At 33.6% G+C, this 19,947-nt stretch overlaps 1 protein-coding gene across 2 annotated transcripts in view; it reads left to right on the top strand.

Annotated features, from left to right (window-relative positions):
* The window catches only part of Hif1a (hypoxia inducible factor 1 subunit alpha), a 45,540-nt gene that overhangs the window by 2,083 nt on the left and 23,510 nt on the right, over positions 1-19,947 (top strand). The window lies entirely within an intron of this gene.

Raw genomic sequence — 19,947 nt, 5'->3', positions numbered from 1 at the left:
CCCAGTTCTAAATTAGTTTTTTCAGATTTTCCTCAGACTCGTCTATTATTTTAAAATTTCTCATTTGAAAATTTAGCAACCTCGGATCAGATGACCAGATGGGATTATATTTCTTAATATAGCAGTTCCTAATGTAACTAAAAAAACAACAGTATGTGGTGATAATTACTCTCAACCTTTAGATGCTGCTTATTAAAGCTATCCTTTTGTAACTAAGGCTTTTTGAAAGATAAGAAATTGAGGGGTGGGGAATTTCTTCTTGCCACTTACCTGTTTAAATTAGTTATCAAAGTTGGGATGGGGAAAACAATCTTGTGTTTTAAAGAAGGCTCAGAAAACTCAAAACCTGGGGAAATTGAAAGAAATCAGAACAGAGAATATGTAATAGATTTAACATGGAGCATTTCATGTTGGGGCTGCACTTATTTAATAGCACATGCTTATAGATTTTTAGATTTCAAAGGAATGTCAAGAGGTTCATTGTTCTGTTTCAGGCTTCAGGCCAAACTCTCTCAGAGTTTTCCAAAACAAATAGTTATTGGATCATTAAAGTAAAATCTCTGAGAATAGCCATTTCTGAATTTCCTTTTTTAACTTTATCCATCAAAAGTCTAGAAGCTTTTTCATTTGTTAGTAAACTTTTTTCTTGTTACAGTTTCATTTTGATTTTCCTTTTGTTTGAAGAATCTGCATGTCTGGTGGTTTCGACCTTAGGATATGGAGGCAGATACCTCTAGTTAAGCATCCCAGCCTTTCCCACTTGTGAGTTTGGGCATGTTAGTGAATACTTCTGAAACATGTTTCCTCCTTTTGAAATGATGATGATAACTGTTTTAGCAGTTATTGTGAAGATTAAATGAAGTAATTTATTTTAAGCATTTAGTATGACAATGCCTGGAATAGAAATCTTGATAACACTTGTGTACTTAAAAATAAGTGATATCTGTTAATGTTCTACTTTTCACTTCAACAACACTTAAAACTTATTTTTGCAGAACATTTCAAATATTTCCTTTAGTTTCTTTTCTGTCTTCATCTTTTCTATAGCTCTTAAAAATGAAAAAGCTAACATTGGATTCTTGTTAAAGCAGTACATCCCTGGGCCATGTTGGTATCTAGCATCAATTCTTTTTCCTGAGCATCTGATCTATTCTAGGCATCCTCTTAACACCAATGTTTTCTCCCAAAAATGGGCTACTTTGAATTTACTCTGGACTAATAGAGTCAGACATTTACAGCATGACGTATACTAGTCATGCTGTTTATTTCATCAAGATATGTGCAAGGTGTTACAGTTTTAGAACTGATATTAACTTAAAGCATTTTTTGTTCTGATGTCAAAGTTTAGATAATTTTATAAATATTAATTTTTGTTAAAGATGATGTGACAAAATACTGCCAGTGAAGCACCTAGATGGTAGAAAAACTGTCCATTGTTTTTTAATTTCTCCAGCGTTAAGACCATTGACTTCCTTCTCAAGGCAAGGCTTCGAGTTTATATTTTTTATTTGATTTTTGTGGCTTAGTTTGTATGAAATCTATATTGGTGCCCTCTTCTACTGGTATGTGTTTATGGAACTATCCAGTCGTTTTAGTGTTGCACTTCATTCCTGTTATCCATTGCAAAGCACCTTGTGCAGTTTAGAGAAGGTCCAATCTTTCTACCTTTTAACTTCCATTGTCTTTGTGGCTCTAATGGTGTCTGGGCTCAGTTTAGATTTTGTGGTTATGTTCTGTTGTCATATGTCAAGAATGATGTGTAGGAGGTTAAGATGGGTTAGTCTCTGATCTTTCTTTTATTTTAAGAACTCAAAATAGTTTATGATCCTTGGTGGTAGAGTAAAATGTTTCCATGCATGGATGTTCAAGATTAAAGTTATAAATTACTGTGCTTTTACATAAATGTCTCCCCTTAAATGCAATTTTTAATAAAGTAGATACTTGAAATACCCTGTCCCTTTCTTAATTAAGATTTTTGAAACAATTTGTTTCTCAACTAGGCGCAAATAATTTATTATTAAATGTGTTTTTGGATTGGTTTCCTATCAAGAAATTAATTTTAATTTTACAGGAAGAAAGTTTGTTTCCTTTTCACTTTAGGACTAGTTATTCAGTTGGGGGATTTTACCCAACCTTCTGTGGCTTGTGATGTATGTGTTTTGTGTTTTCTGATTTGTTCTGTAGGATTAGAAAGAATATGAAAGTAAGACAAGCCAGTGTTCCTGTTGATCAGTATTTTTGGTAAAAGTATAATAAGAATGTTTAAATTAACCACTGGTTTTAGAATTTAAAAAATAATTTATACACCTCTGTCTCTTCAAGGATCAAAATAACTATTTGTGGTGGGCGTGTGGTTCAGTAGAAAGTGCTTGCCTGGCGTGCAGGAGGCCCCAGGTTCCACCCCTAGCACTACAAAACATAAAATAATTGGAGTTCAATAAGGTTGATGAGTAAATCAACCATTCTTTTTCTTCTTCTTCTTTTTTTTTTTTTTTTCTTTTTTCCTTTTTGTGGTGTTGGGGATTGCACCCAGGGCCTTGTGCATGCCAGGCAAGTATTCTACCAACTGAGCTAAGCATTTTACCAGCCCTAAATCAACCATTCTTTAAAAAAAATTTTTTTTAATTTAATTAATTAATTAATTAATTAATTAATGCTATTTGTGCATTGAGTTTGATATTGATGTTTTCTGCAATGAAAGTTAATAAGCCACAGCTATTTGCCAGAAATAATTATTTTAGAAGATTTTAATATATAAAATTTAGAACTTATTAAACACAAACCTGGTGTGGTGGCACATGCCTGAAATCAGAGCTACTTGGGAGGCTGAGGCAGGAGGATCTCAAATTAGAGGTCAGCCTCTGAAAGTTGGCTCAAAAATGGGGAGGGGAAAAAAAAGAGGTAGTGGGTGGTGTAGCTTGAGTGGTAGTGTACACTGAGCTTAATACCCAGTATACAAATAAATAAGTAAATAAAAATAAAAGTTAAGTGATTACCCCATGAGTTCCCTTGCTATAGCTCTTGAAGTGATGATGTTGCTTTTTTAAAATTAAAAACACATTAGTGCAAAATTTCTCATCCTAATCATTACTAAGTGTGCAATCAATAGGATTAAGTATATTTGTTTTCAAATATTTAAGACAAATTTAAGCAACATTTTTACAAATTATCCTCAGATGTTATCTTTTAGTTCTTCTGGTAATTTCAACAATCATTATATGAGTGTTTCTTCATTTTTAAGTTTCATTAGGTCATAATGTTAAACATAAAGATTATTTCAGGATATGATTTTAAAAATGTATTGTCTTGTAAATGGGAAAATTCAGTGATGGAACATAAGTTACTCTTTCTTCTTCACTTAGTTGTTTTAAAAGTCACAATGTGACTTTTAATGTTCATAATATGAAAATGTCTATCGATACAGTAGTCTTTACTCAGTTACACATGCTCTCTCTTTCCTTCATTTTCCTAATAGTCTGTGAGAATATATTTTTCTAAGTGAAAAACACTATAGTAAAATTAAATGTAAGGTTTAAAGTAAAAAACTTAAAGTCTTTAAGGGTTGGAATATATTTCTGTACTTTTGAATCTTTTCTTGTAGATTTAAATGCAAAGCAAATTTCTTTAAATTGATCCCTTTTTCCACAATAAAATCAGATACATGTTTCCATGGGCAAAATCCCAAATAGACTGAAATTTGAAATTTGTGATATAAAAGGGAATACTGGCACACAGTGACCTCTTAGTATTTGAATGAACAAATGAATAAATGGATAAACAAAGAATGCACAAAAAATATTTTTGAAGGATGCTTTTTTTTTCTTTTAAAGTATTCATTACCCTTTGTTCTGTATCTACCTTTTTGTAGGAATTTTTCTCAGGTTCGAGAATCTGTCTGCTACTTTAGAACAGTCTTCAATCTTGAATTTTAAGTTTTGTTTGTTTGTTTTTGATACCTAAGATTGAACCCAGGGGCACTTAACCACTGAGCCACATCCCCAGCTCTTTTTTGTATTTTATTTAGACACAAGGTCTCACTGAGTTGCTTAGAGCCTCGCCAAGTCGCTGGAGCTAGCTGTAAACTCTTGTTCCTCCTGCTTTAGCCTCCTGAGCTGCTGGGATTACAGGCATGTGCCATCTGCACACAGCTTGAATTTTAATTTTTTTGTTATCCATTTGATATTTTCAGTACTTATTAGAACCAGGCTGAAGAGCATATTTCCTTAATAAATATAGCTATGTAACATGTACTTGGTTGCTTTGAAAGTAACTCAGTATCCTTCTTTGAAGTATGTTAAGAGTGACTGTGTGTATCCTTAAAACAATTATATAACATGTAATAAATGAAATATAAATGATAGCTATTGTTCTACAGGTGCTTGGTGCTGGTAATATAACATGACTATAATGGAAATGTTCTTCAAAAAATGCATAATCTACTGGAAGAGTCATCATGGAGCAGATTGTTTAATACAACCTTAGTGTCAGAGAGTTTGAATTAATAGTTCTTGTGCCCTGTTTACAACCTTAAGGAAGGTATCTGGTTCAGTTCTATTATAATAAAATGATAAAATTCCAGAATCTCATAGAGAATTTAGATACACTTCAGGTCTAGCCTTTATGTTTCCTATAACCTGACTGCAGTGCAGCCCTTCTTAGAGAATATTGTTCACACATGAGTGAATGTACACATACCCTTGTTTGTAGTGTTATAAAAATAGTTTAACATTGCCCTATTAATACATAAAGTTTTTCTTTTAAAAAATTATACAAATGATACATGTATCTGTTCTCATTGTAAAAAGTATTTAACTATAAATACATATAGAGTAAAAATTAAAAGTCCCCTTCACCACTACCACCACAATCACCACTACTGCCTTGATCAAAGAATTATTCTTAATAATTTAGTGTGTCTCTAGTAGATCCTTTTCATTTATAGAATTTATTATACATAATTTGGAACATAATTTGTTCTGCCTAGCTTAAGTGTTTTACATTTTTCATTTATCATTTTATCATTTTTCCTTTAACATTATGTCTTGGCTGCCTTTTGTTGCTAGTATAATAATTACTTTTTCTCTTTGTAGCTGAGTATCTCTTGGTGTGGATATATCATAATTTGTATAGTCAATCCCAATTGATGAACATTTGGGATCTAATCTATCTTAATTCAGGGGCTCTCTACCACAGAACTACATTCCCAGCCCTCTTTAAGTTTTATTTTGAGACAGAATCTTGCCAAGTTGAAGATAGCTTCAAACTTGTAATTCTTTTGCCTCAGTCTCTGAAATCTGGAATTATAGGTGTCTGTTTCTGGCAGTATGTTTCGAATGTATTGCCATTATGAGCAAGGCACAATGAACATAGATGGGAATATGTGTGTGTGTGTGTGTGCGCTCGTTTGTACGTATAATTTTATCTATTCAAAATCACAACAAAACATTGGGAAAATATAAATGTAAATACAGAAAAAATATGCTTATAATTCTATCACTTAGTGATAATCAGTTAACTTTTCCCATATTCCATTTTTTTAGTGTGTGTACATGCATGTTTTCATTAGCTAAAATTATACTATTTGATGTACTTTTATATCCTTTCTCACTTTTTATGAGTATTTTTTGCATTTTAAAAAAGTTTTCCAATATCAGTTTGATCCACTGAAGCTTAGAGGCACTACAGAGGCTTCATGAATAAAAGCACTGATGTCAGTAAAATGACTGCATTTGAACTTAGTTCTGTTTCTAGCTAGTTTTGGCCTACCTTCTCTGTATTATATAACGTCTCTGTGTCTTAGTTCTTTTTGTCTATAACTGTCTTAAAGTTAGCACAAGTATTTAAAATAATGCTTAGTCAATATTTGTATGATGGTGTTTGCCATTGGTATCTTTGGTATTATTAACCTTGTATTAGACACTGTTTTTAAAATTTTTGTTAGTATAAATTGCTGTGAAGATCTTAGTTCATAATCAGGAATGCAAAGACTTTAAATTTAAATATTAAGGCTTTTGATAGCTAATTTTGGATGACTGTCTAATGGTTCTTTAATCTTATAAGGCATTTGATTGTGAATGTTAATAATCATAAGATACCAAGACTGGCTTGCCAAAGAATGAGAAGTTTTAAATTAAAATTCTCCGAAGAACTATTTAATAGAGGCTAACATCATCAGCATTATTCTGAAGTTTATATAGCCTTTAAGAATTTGGGGATTGGGGATGTAGCTCAGTGGGAGGGTGATCCTCTAATATGCTTGAGGCCCTGTGTTAGATCACCAGCACTGCAAAAAAAATTTTTGTTAAGAGTTATTAATAGGGGCTGGGGATGTGGCTCAAGCGGTAGCGCGCTCGCCTGGCATGCGTGCGGCCCGGGTTCGATCCTCAGCACCACATACAAACAAAGATGTTGTGTCTGCCGAGAACTAAGAAAAAATAAATAAATATTAAAATTCTCTCTCTGTCCCCCCCCCTCTCGCTCTCTCTTTAAAAAAAAAAAAAGTTATTAATAGTCAGTATTTTGATCCACCAAATCTCCCCCTTTCTAAATCAATATTTGGCAGTTTTGAGAATATCTTTTTGAAGAACATTTGAGTGCTTTTTTGGGTAGGTGGGGGGTTAGAGACAGAACCTCACTGAGTTGCTAGTGCTCATCGTTGCTGAGGTTGGCTTTGAACTCATTATCCTCCTGTCTCAGCCTTCTGACTATCTGGGATTACAGGCATGTGCCACTGTGCCTGGCCATTTGAGTGTTTTTTAGTAGTGCAAATGAACATCATTTAGTGTCTAATATGAAATCTTCACTCCTCCTGATTTTGAGTTTCGAAGTGTTTTTTAATATATATTTATTTTTTAGTTATAGTTGGACACAATACCTTTATTTTTATGTGGTGCTGAGGATCGAATCCAAGGCCTTGCACATGCTAGGCGAGTGCTCTACCACTAAACCACAACTCCAGCGCAAGTTTCCAAGGCTTAACAGTTATATAATGTTGTAGTTATAAACGATGATCTCTAGCTAGAGATCAAATTTATTACTGACAATGATTGTAAATTATTTGGTAGATGTAATCCAAGATGGTAATAAGCTTAAAAATCCCTGAGTCTTAAAAATCTGTTAAATATATACCATAACATAAATCTTGTGCTGAATGCCGTGAAGAGCACATTTATTCTTCAGATCTTTGATATAGGTATCTTAAGTTTGGTGATGAAGAAGTGTATCCTCAACAATTTTTCATTTGTTTTCTTCTGTTTTGATATTCCCATGCAAAGTCAGTGAGCCCACATTCTCTCCAGGCTTCTTGGAATGAACCACAGGATCTTTATATCAGACCTACAAAGTGTTTCTCACAACCTTTAAGCTGTCTTGTCCAGACTGACCTATCTATTCTTTCAGCCATTTCACTTCTATGTCTGAGCCTTTTCTTGCTTCACCTTAATTTTTCTTCATGTTTCACTTCACCTGTATCTTCTCCTTTTTATTCAGTTGTCTTTTCTGAGATTTGATTGATTAAAAAGTTAAAGAATAATTCTCCTTTGACTTTCCTTGATATAGGTATGAAAATTCCATTACTTTCTACTTTCTTCACAAAATGTACTTAAACCCTAGTGAAAGATATGAATAAGAATAGGCATGACACCACTGTCTTCTCCCATGCTTATAACAGACATAGCATCACTCTTTTTCCATTGATAACATCATTTGCTTCATGATTTTATTCATAAAAGTATTTCAGGCAGTTAAACCTTGTCATACCTATTATCATTCTTGCCATACTGTGATACTAAAACTAATTTTAAAAGAAATCTTCTGACGTTAGGTACAGGTATATTCTGTTTTAATAAAACCTGCTACAAAGTTGGGAATTGATTGATTATTCTTATTGCTTTATAATGGCATTTAAATAGGAGTTCCCTGGATATATTAAAAATAATTTGATTTGGCTAACCTATTTTTTAAAAACATTTAATGTACTTTGAAAGTTTTTGGTGGATGGGAAAAACTTGAGAACCACAGGAATTCAGAAAGAAATATAATTACCTATAATTTCACTACCTAGAAAAGAGTGTTGTCCGTATTTTGGTGACCATTTCTATCTTATTTCTACATATACATATATGTGTGTTTCAATAACTGTGGGATTAGGGTTATTGTGTTTTTTAAAAAATATTTTTTAGTTGTCAATGGACTTTTAATTTGTTTATTTATATGCAGTGCTAAGAATTGAACCTGGTGCCTCACATATGCTAGGCAAGTGCTCTACCACTGAGCCACAATCTCAGCCTCTGTTTACTCTGCTTTTTAAAAAATTACATCTACATTTTTTTCCAGTCTAAAAAAGCATGGAAAAGATTCTTAAAATTTTGTAGGATTGTGATGAGGATTAAATTAGATAATAATGTATGTGGTTAGTATAGTATATGGCTCTTAGTAGTCTTTAGATATTGAATATAATCTATTTACCCATTATTACCTTTATATTTAAGTCTGGTCTCAAAGTAGGAAAAGATATTATGAATACATCACAATGACAGATTCCTTCTAAGACTCTGTTTTTTACTATTTTTCTCAGGTTTTTGCAGTTTGTTCAGGAAATAAATCATTCATATGATTTACGTGGAATTGTTGAAGGCTTATCTAAAAATGTTTGACTTACTTATGTAGTGAGCATTTAAGTACTATTACATTGCCATTAAATATTATAAAATTTTTTGTTTACCACACTGGGATTGAACCTGGTGTACTTTACCACTGAGCTACATTCCCAGTCCTTTTTATTTTTTATTTTGAGACAGGGTCTGGCTGAGTTGACCAGGCTGGCCTCTTAACTTGTGATCCTCCAGTGTCAGTCTCCTGAGTTGCTGGGATTAGTCTGTATCACCACCGTGCCCAGCTTTGTAGTAGTTTTAAAGGTTGAATGATATTGCATTATGTAAATGTCCTATCATTCCCCTATTTGGGACATAAATTGAATCTAATATTTCCCTTATTAACAGTTTTATGATGAATAGCGTATAGTTGATGGTTATTTCTTAATTCTAAAAAATAAAGTCACTGGGTTAAAAAGTGTGTAAATTTTAAAGCTTTCACTACTATTGCTTGTTTATCTTTTGGAAAGTTTGAACTATTGTACATGATCTAGTAGTCCTTGAGTATCATCTTGAACTCTTATCATTAATGTTCTTTTTGAATTTCAAAATGGAAGCTTGGTAAGTATATTAGGATTCTTTTTATTGTAATTACAAAGCACAACTCAGAATACTTTAAAGGGGGGAAATGCTGTTACTGGCTCATACAGCCTAACTTTGCTGTAAGAAACAGTTAAATACAGAATTTTAAATGATGTTCTCAGAGTGTAATCCCTGCCTTTGTCTTCAATATTACTTTGCTTATATATCTTTGCTCTCTGCATGCTAGCTAGCATCTTTGTATTGCTGACAGGCAATACAAAATAATATATCTATGGTATGAAAGATAGTAAGTGGCTTCTCTACATCTGTACCCACTTTGTCTTCTAGTGTGCTTGTATCAGTTTCCTGGAAGAATACCAATTTACCCTGCCTGGACTATTGTTAACTATGTGATTGGGGTTTCCTGATTACTTGTTAATATCTTATTATATATTATTTGGCTGCCATGTAGATTTTCACCTCACACAGAGGACCCTTGATCAATGCTGTTATTTTAATAATGGTCTGTGGGGTTTTTGTATATCACCTGAAATTATATTCTATAGAGCTTCTTCAAGCATAGTCATTCTGAAATTGTTCTTGCCATAACTTTTGGGAAGCTTAAATTCTCTTCTATGGAATAGTGTTTTCATTTCATCTCCTTAAGAAAAAGATAGTAAAAGCTAAGATCAGATCTTGGGCTGTACTACTTGTGCCACTTTCTCACTGTGTGCCCTTGCAAAAGTTGCATCATCTCTCTAGGTCTCACTTTCCTCATCTATAAATTGGGATGATAAGAATAATTTTCTTATAAGATTGTGATGAGGATAAAACAAGATATTAACCCATGTGAAATACTCAGAACAGTTCTTGGAAAAGGTAAGGATTTCATATAAAGAAACTATATTCATATTATTATAGTATCTGTTAAGTAGTTTTCAGAGGAGTTTCACTCCCTTGAACTCTATTGAAACTGTTTGGAATCACTCAAGCCTTCCTTGGGATAATCCAATACAGGCTATTCCTTTGGGCCAAGCCACCGTGAACCTATGTTGAAAAAACAGAACAAGATGAATGGATAAAGAAAATGTGGTATTATGTACACAATGGAATATTACTAAGCTTTTAAGAAGAATAAAATTATGGCATTTGCAGGTAAATGGATGGAGCTGGAGAATATCATGCTAAGCAAAATAAGCTAATCTCAAATAAACAAAAGCCAAATGTTTTCTCTGATATGCAGATTCCAGTTCACAATGGGGGTGGCACTAGGGAAAAATCAAGGTATTTTGGATTAGGCAGAGGGGAGTGAAGGGAGGAGAGGGGATAATAGGGTAAGAAGGATAGTAAAATGAATTGGACATTATTACCCAATGTACATAAGTGATTACAGGAACAGTGTGATTCTATAACATGTACAACCAGAAGAATGAGAAGTTATACTCCATTTATGTATGATGTGTCAAAATGCATTCTGTTGTCATGTGTAACTAATTAGAACAAATTAAAAACATATTTAAGGTTACTTATGATCAAACCTGCATCAATTTAATTTAATCTACAAACGATAGATATTTATTGAAAAGAAATTTAAGTAAAGGGAAAAAGTAGCATTAACTCAACAGTGAAATAGTTAATGCTGCTTTTCCTTTAAGGGTTTATCACAGCTCTAGCACCTTGGCTACTATAGCCTTTAACAGATTGTTGTGCATTATTTATTCAACAGATCTTTGTGTATCCAATTTATTGAGCTTGGCACTTTTGATGGTTCAGGCCACAGTTGAATATTCAGCTTTTTGTGTTGAGTCATCTAGAGCATGTTCCAGTTTTTAAATTTTTTTAGTATAATGCAATTTTAAAGCTGAAGTTCATGTAAAATATTGACTTAGATATAAGTTTAATCACTTAAGTATCAACTATTATAGGAGTATTATCTATAGTCATGTTTATCTATAGTCAAATTAGTATTTGTCCAGTCTATTTTAGAATTTCTGAGAAATACAAAAAGCATTCTCATAAGACCCTCTATTCATTTTGGGCAGCTATATGGGGTAAAAATGGGAGTTCATAATCTGCTTGAATCAAATGTATGAAATATGATATGTCAAGAGCTTTGTAATGTTTTGAACAACTAATAATAAAAAAATGTTAGAAAGTTCTTTATTCCAGTATTTCTCAATTCTGACTAATATTTAGATGTCTTCTAAAGCAAAATAATCCTTGTGAACCTTTGATATGTGCCCAGTGACCTCAGTCTGAATATACTACATTTAAAAAAATGTAACCCTATTCTTTTTAGTGATCATTTGGTGCAGGTTTGATCATAAGTAACCTTAAATGAAGCCTTGTAGCTGGAATACAGAAGTATGTAGAGATGATGTAGGTGATCCAGAATATGCTTTTTTTTTTTTTTACATTGTCACCAAAATGAAAACAGTTTTTAAAAAATTCTCAGAATATGCCTTCAATACTGCTTTAACATTATTGAATAAACCCCTGCCATGTTGTAATTCCCACTTATTACTCTCTGGAGTTGCATAAATCACTAGATCTATGACATTCTTTTCTGAAGGTAGCTATCACTTTTCTTTCTTCTCAAGGAAAAAATTTCCCAAACTACTTTTATCTTTTAATATAAAAGTATTCATTTACATATCTAATTTGTGGAAAGGCATAGACCATATTTTAAAATGTAGCTTCATGTTTTCAGGTGGAATCTGAGTCCTGCCATTTACTGATCATGTTTAAAGACTAGGAAACAGGCCAGGTACATGGTGGTGTATGCCTGTAATCCCAGCAGCTCGGGAGGCTGAGGCAGGAGGATTCTGAGTTCAAAGCCAGCCTCAGCAAAAGTGAGGTGCTAAGCAACTGAGACCCTGTCTCTAAATAAAATACAAAATAGGGCTGGGAATGTGGCTCAGTTGTTGAATTCCATTGAGTTCAATCCCTGGTACCCATCCCAACCCCCTAAGAAAAAGACTGGGAAACAGGATCCCAGGGTTACTTGGGAAATTTTATTTGGTAACATAGGTTAGGATGGATTAATGTAGGTCAAAAACAGAGACTCTTGCTTCAGGAGAATGTTTCCTATTTCACCATTTCCACACTCTTCATCATGGTCAAGGTTTAGAACTAAATGGAAAAGTTTTTTTGAGTATGATTTCTATGTGTGTGCTTTTGTTCCAATCCATGTGATTTTTTTCATTTTTTTAGGTACCTAATTACTATAAACTTATACATTCTCCTTCCTATTCAAGCAAATGAATTATTTTAAGGACATGTTCTTCTGAATATACACAAAGTTTAATGTCACTGACCTTCTTAATTACTTACTTAGACCATGTAAGACAGGAAACAAAACTATTTACAAGCTGAAGAGGAAGTACAATTGTTGGCCATCTGTATCTTTGGGTTACACATCTACAAAATCAACTAATTATAGCTAAAATATTCAGGAAAAAAACAATTGCATCTGTACTGTATATGTGCAGATTTTTTTCTTGCTGTTATTATTCCCTAATCAATACAATACTACAAATGACTTAAATGATACAAGAATATACACCATTACATGGAAATACTGTACCGTTTTATGAGACTTGAGCATCCATGGATTTTAGTGTCTGGGAGGGGTTTCTAGAACAAGACTCCTAAGAATACTGGGACACTCCTGTACTGCAAAGGGAAAAGAGTTAAGAGTAGGTGATACGATTTGGGAAAGCCAGTAACCCAGCTGTCATCCAAAGACGGTGATATCTTAACTCTGATGTTTGTGGCATTCATTAAGTAGGGTCTTAAAAGGTGATTTTTCAAAAAATTGTTTCAGAGAAATGGCGGCGGGGGTGGGGTGGGGGTCTGCAGGATTATCATGTTCTTCAATTGATCATGTTTGAACTATACTGATATTTTTGAGGCAAAGTTGCCTTGTATTTTATTAAGTCACTCATTTTTGCTGTTTTTGTCACTGGTTTTAACTCTAGCATCTTATTCCCGGCAACTGCTCTTTACTAAACAAAGTATTACATGGTATGTGTATTTAGCTATAGTCAAAAATAAATTTTCCTCATTGTTTACAATATTTGCTGCCTTCCTTGGTTAAACTTCTGCTATAAGACCTAGTGGTTCTCCAATTTCTGTGGCATAAGAAAGAAAACAACCGAGTATTTAATGTGCATTCAAGTTTTATTTGCAAAATGAATGTTTTTTTTCATTTTAGATTATTTTACTAACTTATGCTATAAACAAAATCTGTTTTGATCCGGAATTGGTATTGAACCTCTAAACAAGTCTTTGAGCTCCAACTAAATATAAGGTAGTATGTTAGATAAATAAAAGAAAAAATGTGTGTGTGTGTGTGTGTGTGTGAGAGACGTTTTTACTCCAAGATGGAGGATATCAAACTTTAGCTTACATCACAATTCCCTGGAGGAGTGCATGGAGTTTTTTGTTGTTGTTGTTTTGCGGTACTAGGTATTGAACACAGGACCTCACTCATGCTAGGCAAGCACTTTACTACTGGGTTCCCTATCCCCACCTAGACCTTTTTATCTTTTGAGACAAGGGTAGCTAAGTTGCCTAGACTGGCCTCAAACTTAATATCCTCCAGCTTCATCCTCCCAAGTAGAGTAATTGGGGATTTACAGGTATGTGCCATCTACCCTGCCCCACAGAGGAATTCTTAAAGCACAGATTGCTGGATTTTTCTGGGGGCTGTTATAGAAAAAGACTACAAAGTGCAAAGAAACAAGGAGATGAAAGAAAGATTTTTTACTCAAACTTACATCAGGTATGCTTACTTTTATTTAAAAGTGCAATATCCTGGTAATCACAGTAAATTCGAATATTATGCCTTGTTGGTAGTACTGACATAGCTATGCTGGTTAATTGTGATTGTAATATATGGAGCACAAAAACACTGATGAGCACAGATCAGAGATTCCCCAAAAAGAATGCATAAAGGGCAGTCAGCTTTTCTTTGCCTAAAATCAAAGCCAGATTATGGCCAAATACCAAAGTTAAAGTCAAACTTTCACACATCTTTGCTGAGAACACAAAGATGAATGAGGCAGTTTCCTATCCCCAAGAAACTATAAGGGTTGTTAAGGAAGACAATATAGCCAGATAACTGGCATGCTCAATTCAACTGGGAGAGAGAGAGTTTTGAAAGACAACCCCAGAAACAAAAATGAGTAGACTCTTGAAAGTTTCTTGTGTAAATTTACTAAGCCATATATTGAGAAGAGTACCACAGGAAGATGGTAGAGTGAGCAAGCCAGAAAGGAGTGAAATAGGGTGCTCTTGAGTAACTGCAGTGTGGCAAATGATAAAGAGATACACAGGAATTAGGTAAGGGTGCTTCTTTTTTAAGATAATTAGATTTTGTCCTTGTGTACATTGGTAGGATTTTAAGCAGGATATATCAGATTTTTTATTTTTTATTAATGATGGTGATTTGAAGGCAGTCAGGGTTAGTAACAACGATCAGTCAATGGTTCCCAGTGTCACTATGTATCACATGCATCTTGGGAATTTTTTAAAACCCAAATTTTGGGACTCTGCCTCATATATACTGAATCTGAATTTATAAAGGAAGGACCTACAGATTTGAAATATGTAATATCTCCAAGTAATTATGATGCTGCCAGACTAGCATTTGTGAATATAGCATTAGGAGGCTGTTTAATAGACTAAGTAGGGGATCATCTAAGTTCCCCAAGAGCTGTTCTGCTCATTACTATATGGTGCATGGTACTGCATATGTGCTTTAGCCTTTATTCTTCAGTTTGGCCTAATATAAGTTAGAACTTTGTAAAAATGGTTAAAATCATAATAAGGAAGTTGTTGTAACTGCCGCACATATGCAGTATCATGCATATGTGCAATTTAGAGTAGAATTGTATATTTTACTGTTTGACTGGTACCAAATTGAATGTTTCCTGAAACATGCAAAAAATCTAGTTTTCCCAAGTAGGAGCACTAAGCCGGCTTAGTCAATAGTCCTGTGCGAGTAGCAACACAATGCTCAATCAAGGGAGAACAGTTAACTGGATTCTCTTATGGAAATGTGAGATTTTATACCAAGAAGTGATTGTGTGTTAATTTGTTTAGAGGTATTCTGTTTTTTAAATCCCTTCATATGTGCTGTGAAATATAAACCAAGAACTGGTAAATCTTTTGTTTTCCTGTGAAAAATGATGGAACTGAAAAATGTCAGCATTAGAACTTGAGCATTACCTTTCAGTATTTATGCCATGATCATACTAAATTCTAGAGGCAGATCTTTTCTTTCTTTTCTTTTTTTTTTAATATTTTTTAGTTGTCAATGGACCTTTATTTTCTTTATTTATATGTGGTGCTGAAAATCGAATCCAGTGCCTCACACATGCAAGGCAAGCTGTCTACCACTGAGCCATAACCCCAACCCCAGATCTTTCCTTACTAAAAACCCGTCTCAGGAATGTAGCTCAATGGTAGAACCCTTACCTAGCATGTGCAAGGCCCTGGATTCAGTCCCCAGTACCATAAAAACAAAAAAACAAATCAACAAAATTCTCAGAAAGCACATCTCCCCTTAGAAGAATGCATATTATGTGCATTAGTTTAAAGTATAGATCTAAATGTTTTTAATATTAAAAAAAAGACTTCAGCCTTTATTCTAAAGTTTGGTCTAATATAAGTTAGAACTTTGTAAAAGCAGATAAAATCATAATAAGGAAGTTGTAACTGCCACACTGATCAACAAGTAAAAAACAATAGTGAACTAAAATTTTCAAATAGCTGTTCTGTACAGATACAAGTCCAGTGGAGTCTACAGCATAGATTAAATTACAGTCCTCTTGTTCTCTCCCCTCAGTGGTTGGCTGGTACATATTTAAAGGTTGCTTTGAAGAGCTGGTAGACAGTGAAGCAGAGAGCACTGATCACCATTGCAGTAGGTGCCTTTCAATTAAGATTTTGGCTTTACAAGCAGACTCAAAAAAGGCTTGGTAATGAATCCCTCTGAATAGCTTAGGGTCAAGTTTTAAATTCCAGAGCCAACCCCAATAACTTCTTTATGCCTTTGGATTTGTGAGGTTGACAAATTTTAAACTTTGTAATAATAGCCTACACTTATGAATACATGTCTTGGTAATTAGAGTGAGTTTTTGAGAGGCAGCGTAGTCCAATAGAAACTACAGCTAGACTGCTCAAGTTAAAATCAAATCTTACCATTTATTAACTGTGTAACCTTGGGTAAGCTATTTAACCAGGATCCTTATCTGTAACATGGTGATGATAATGAGAATTAAGCAAGTTAATAGGTGAAAAAATGTTTAAAAAACCACCATGTACATAGTAAGCATTGTAGTAGGTGTTTGAACTTAAAGGTGCAGGCAAAAATGCCAACTAAAGAAGCAGCATGAAAAACTTCCTTGTATTTTTCTTGAGCCTGAGACTTTAAAAAGTATAGGTCAATTAAAATAGAGGTGGGTTGGCAAAAATTAATAAATAGAAAGATCCAACTTGTACTCTGAACAAAGCCAGAGTTTTTCATCAAGTAGAACTGAGGGCTATTTTTCAAAAATTTTCTACATTAACTTTAGTAGAAATAAGTCTTATCATTTGCTAATGTTTTAAATGCTTATGGTTTATCTTCAGTTATTTTTTGTATGGGAGGTAGGGTATTGATCCCCCCAGGTATTTAACCACTAAGCTACATCCCCAGAGAGAGAGAGAGAGAGAGAGAGAGAGAGAGAGAGAGAGAGAGATAATATACATGGTTTTTTTTGTTTGTTTTTTTTTTTTTAACAGAGTCTTACTAGGTTACTTAAGGTCTGCCTTGCTAAATTGCTGAGGCTGGCTTTGAATTTGCTATCCTCTTGCCTCAGCCTCCTCAGTTGCTGGGATTACAGGCATGTGCTACTATGCATATTAAGCAAAAATACTACCACTGGGCTTAACTTCAGTTCTTAAAGTTACTTATCTTTATAATCAGGAATGCTTAAAGGGTTTTGGGGTGCAATTAGTAATAGTAGTATAAATAGATGACTTAATGCCTGCAGTTATTTTGTGCAGTAATCTCAAGTAATAGGCATTCTTTTTAAAACAATTGTTTATTCACAAACTTTACATACAAGCTTAATAAAATGGGCTTAAAATGATTTTTCTAAATATATTTTCTATACAAAATTTCAAGGCATAATTATTGACATGTACAATACTTTTTAACTTTTATTTTCTTTTTTGTGGTACTAGGGATTGAATCCAGGGACTTATGCATACTAAGCAAGAATACTGCCACTGGGCTACATCCCCACCCCTTGACCATACTCTTAACAGACAAATCAGTAATGGACCTTGATCTATACTTCAAAACAACACAGATGTAATTGATAATTCATTTGCATGCTGAAAATATGCGTAGTTCCTTCTAGTCTACACACCTTTTATTGTGTGATCTAAAGAATCATCTTTGTGGGACCCAGATCCCTGACAAATAATTCTTGATCAGTGCTGTAATTCTGTGGTATATGACTGATAAAGTGGGCCTTCCTGTGAGTAGACAAGAAATTGGGCAGTTCAGATGCTGAAACTCCTAAGAACTTTGAAAGCTTTAGCTTAAAAAATAGAGAATTTTTTTTTTTTAAGAGCTCCCACTCACATGGGAAGAACATCATACACATTTCTCCTTTAAACCTTTTATTATAGGGCTGGAGGTGTAGCTTAGTGGTAGAGTGCAGGCATGCTTAGCAAGTGTTTGAGACCTTGGCTGGGTTCAATCCCAAGCACCTGATTGGAGGTAGGGCTGTGGGGGGTGTCATTTATTAGGTCCCCTGGTTTCGATTGGTGCCTTGTAGAGTTTTTCAGCTCGTATCATATTACTTGTTTTCTTGAAACTATTTTCTTCCAAAATTCAGGCTCATGCTCAAAAATTTTTTTCTTAAAGTCTACATGTACTAACTTAAATGTTTTAACCAACCTCACATTTCTAATGGATTTGCCTTGAAGATTATTGCCATACCTTATACAAGTATTTCAAAAGGTATGGAGACATATATCACCATTGTTGATACTTTTAAATGCATGTAACATTTATTATAAGGATTTCAATTTCTTACGATGTCTTTCATTTAGGTAGTTATTTGTTAGTGGCTTAGATTAGTTGAGTACTTCAGAAAAAGGAAGCCAGTGAGTTTGATTCAAGTTGTTTGTAATATTCTGAAACCTGAACCAATTATTGCATTTAATATTCAGTTTTATCCTAAAGTTGATCGATACTCTTTTTGATGATTTTACTTAAACTGATAGTATAAGTAAAATCCCATAGCTATCACTTTCTCTCACCTACCAATTGAAGAGGGGGGAAATTGTGAAGGAAGCAGCATTTGTTTAGTTGGTATGGATCTGACCAAAGAGTTTAGGGGGAAAAAGAAAAAAAAACTATTGTACAATTTATTTGAAAACATTTAGTCAGTGAGAACAATGAAGCAGTTCTAATGCACCTAAAAAATAACCTTAGCAGGCTATTGACATTGTTGCATTTTCATGGAGTCTCAGGGTCTAATTTTTACTGTAGAGAACTGAGAAAACCATGCTTCATAAAGATAATTAGTTACAAGTGATAGCTTGAACTGAAAATTTTTATCAGTTTCTATAATCAATGTTTACATTTTTATTAAATCATAATAGTCACATAAACACAAACTTATAAACGATAGTATCTCTATTGTCAAAATAAAACTGTTAGGTATTTTCATGTTGTACAACATAACTGAGAAAACTGCTTGTTACTTGAGAAGTTGTTTTTATGATTGTAACTTTTAGCTTTGAAGATCTTTTAAAGGGAAGAGAGACTTGAGGTAGAGACAATTATGTACTTCATTCATAGGTTATGAGGAGGATTAAGTGAAATAAGCCTCTGTTACACTGCTGAATGCTCAGTAAATTTCAAGGGCTATTTTCAACATTTAGTAAATAATTGACTAACAGGATTGAGTTGAAGGGCAAAGAAGATCAGCTGAGTATTTAAAACAGGTAGCATTTTATATTAAGAGAAAATTGTGGAAGAACAGATTTGCTTTTAAACTATCTGCTTTTAAATTATTTGCTACAGAATTGCTGATTTTAACCTGCAGAATCTGTTTCCTCATTTGTAAAATATGGATACTATTTAATCTATTAGGCACCTATTACAGGGCAGTGTTTTGTACATAGTAGGCTTTAATAACAATAGCCATTAAAGAAGCTGCCAAGAAAAGAACCAGATTTAGACTTAACTTCAACTCCATCAATAAGATGGAGCTTAGTAGTTAAGCAAAGGAAGTCGATTTGTGTGATCTGACTTTTGAAAATCTGGCTGAATTTATTCTTGGAAGAATTCCCTAAAGATTTATCATTATATTAACACCTTTATTATCTTCACCAACCTATCCCTTTAAATTTTGGTATTGTGCCACATCTTTATTTTCCTCCATCCTCCTGCATTTTTTTTTGTTTTATTGATTTTATTTTTTTAAATGCACGACAGCAAGAATGCATTACAATTCTTATTACACATATAGAATACAACTTTTCATATCTTTGTATATGGAGTATGTTCACACCAAATCATGCTTTTATACATGTACTTTGTTTTCCTGCATTTATTTTATACCCATTACTCCAGTAATAGATAAAAGGCTGCTAAGGAAGTAGGCAACCTGAAAAAAGTAGCTTATTATAGCTTAATATGAATTTCTATAGCTTACTGTTGGTGTTCCTCATTTGGTAGGTAGGGTAGAAGAGTAACAATATT

This window comes from Urocitellus parryii, chromosome 6, assembly GCF_045843805.1.
Source record: "Urocitellus parryii isolate mUroPar1 chromosome 6, mUroPar1.hap1, whole genome shotgun sequence".
In the NCBI taxonomy this organism is placed as follows: domain Eukaryota; kingdom Metazoa; phylum Chordata; class Mammalia; order Rodentia; family Sciuridae; genus Urocitellus; species Urocitellus parryii.
Note: the sequence above shows the minus strand (reverse complement) of the source record. Positions and strands in the feature narration are given on the sequence as shown.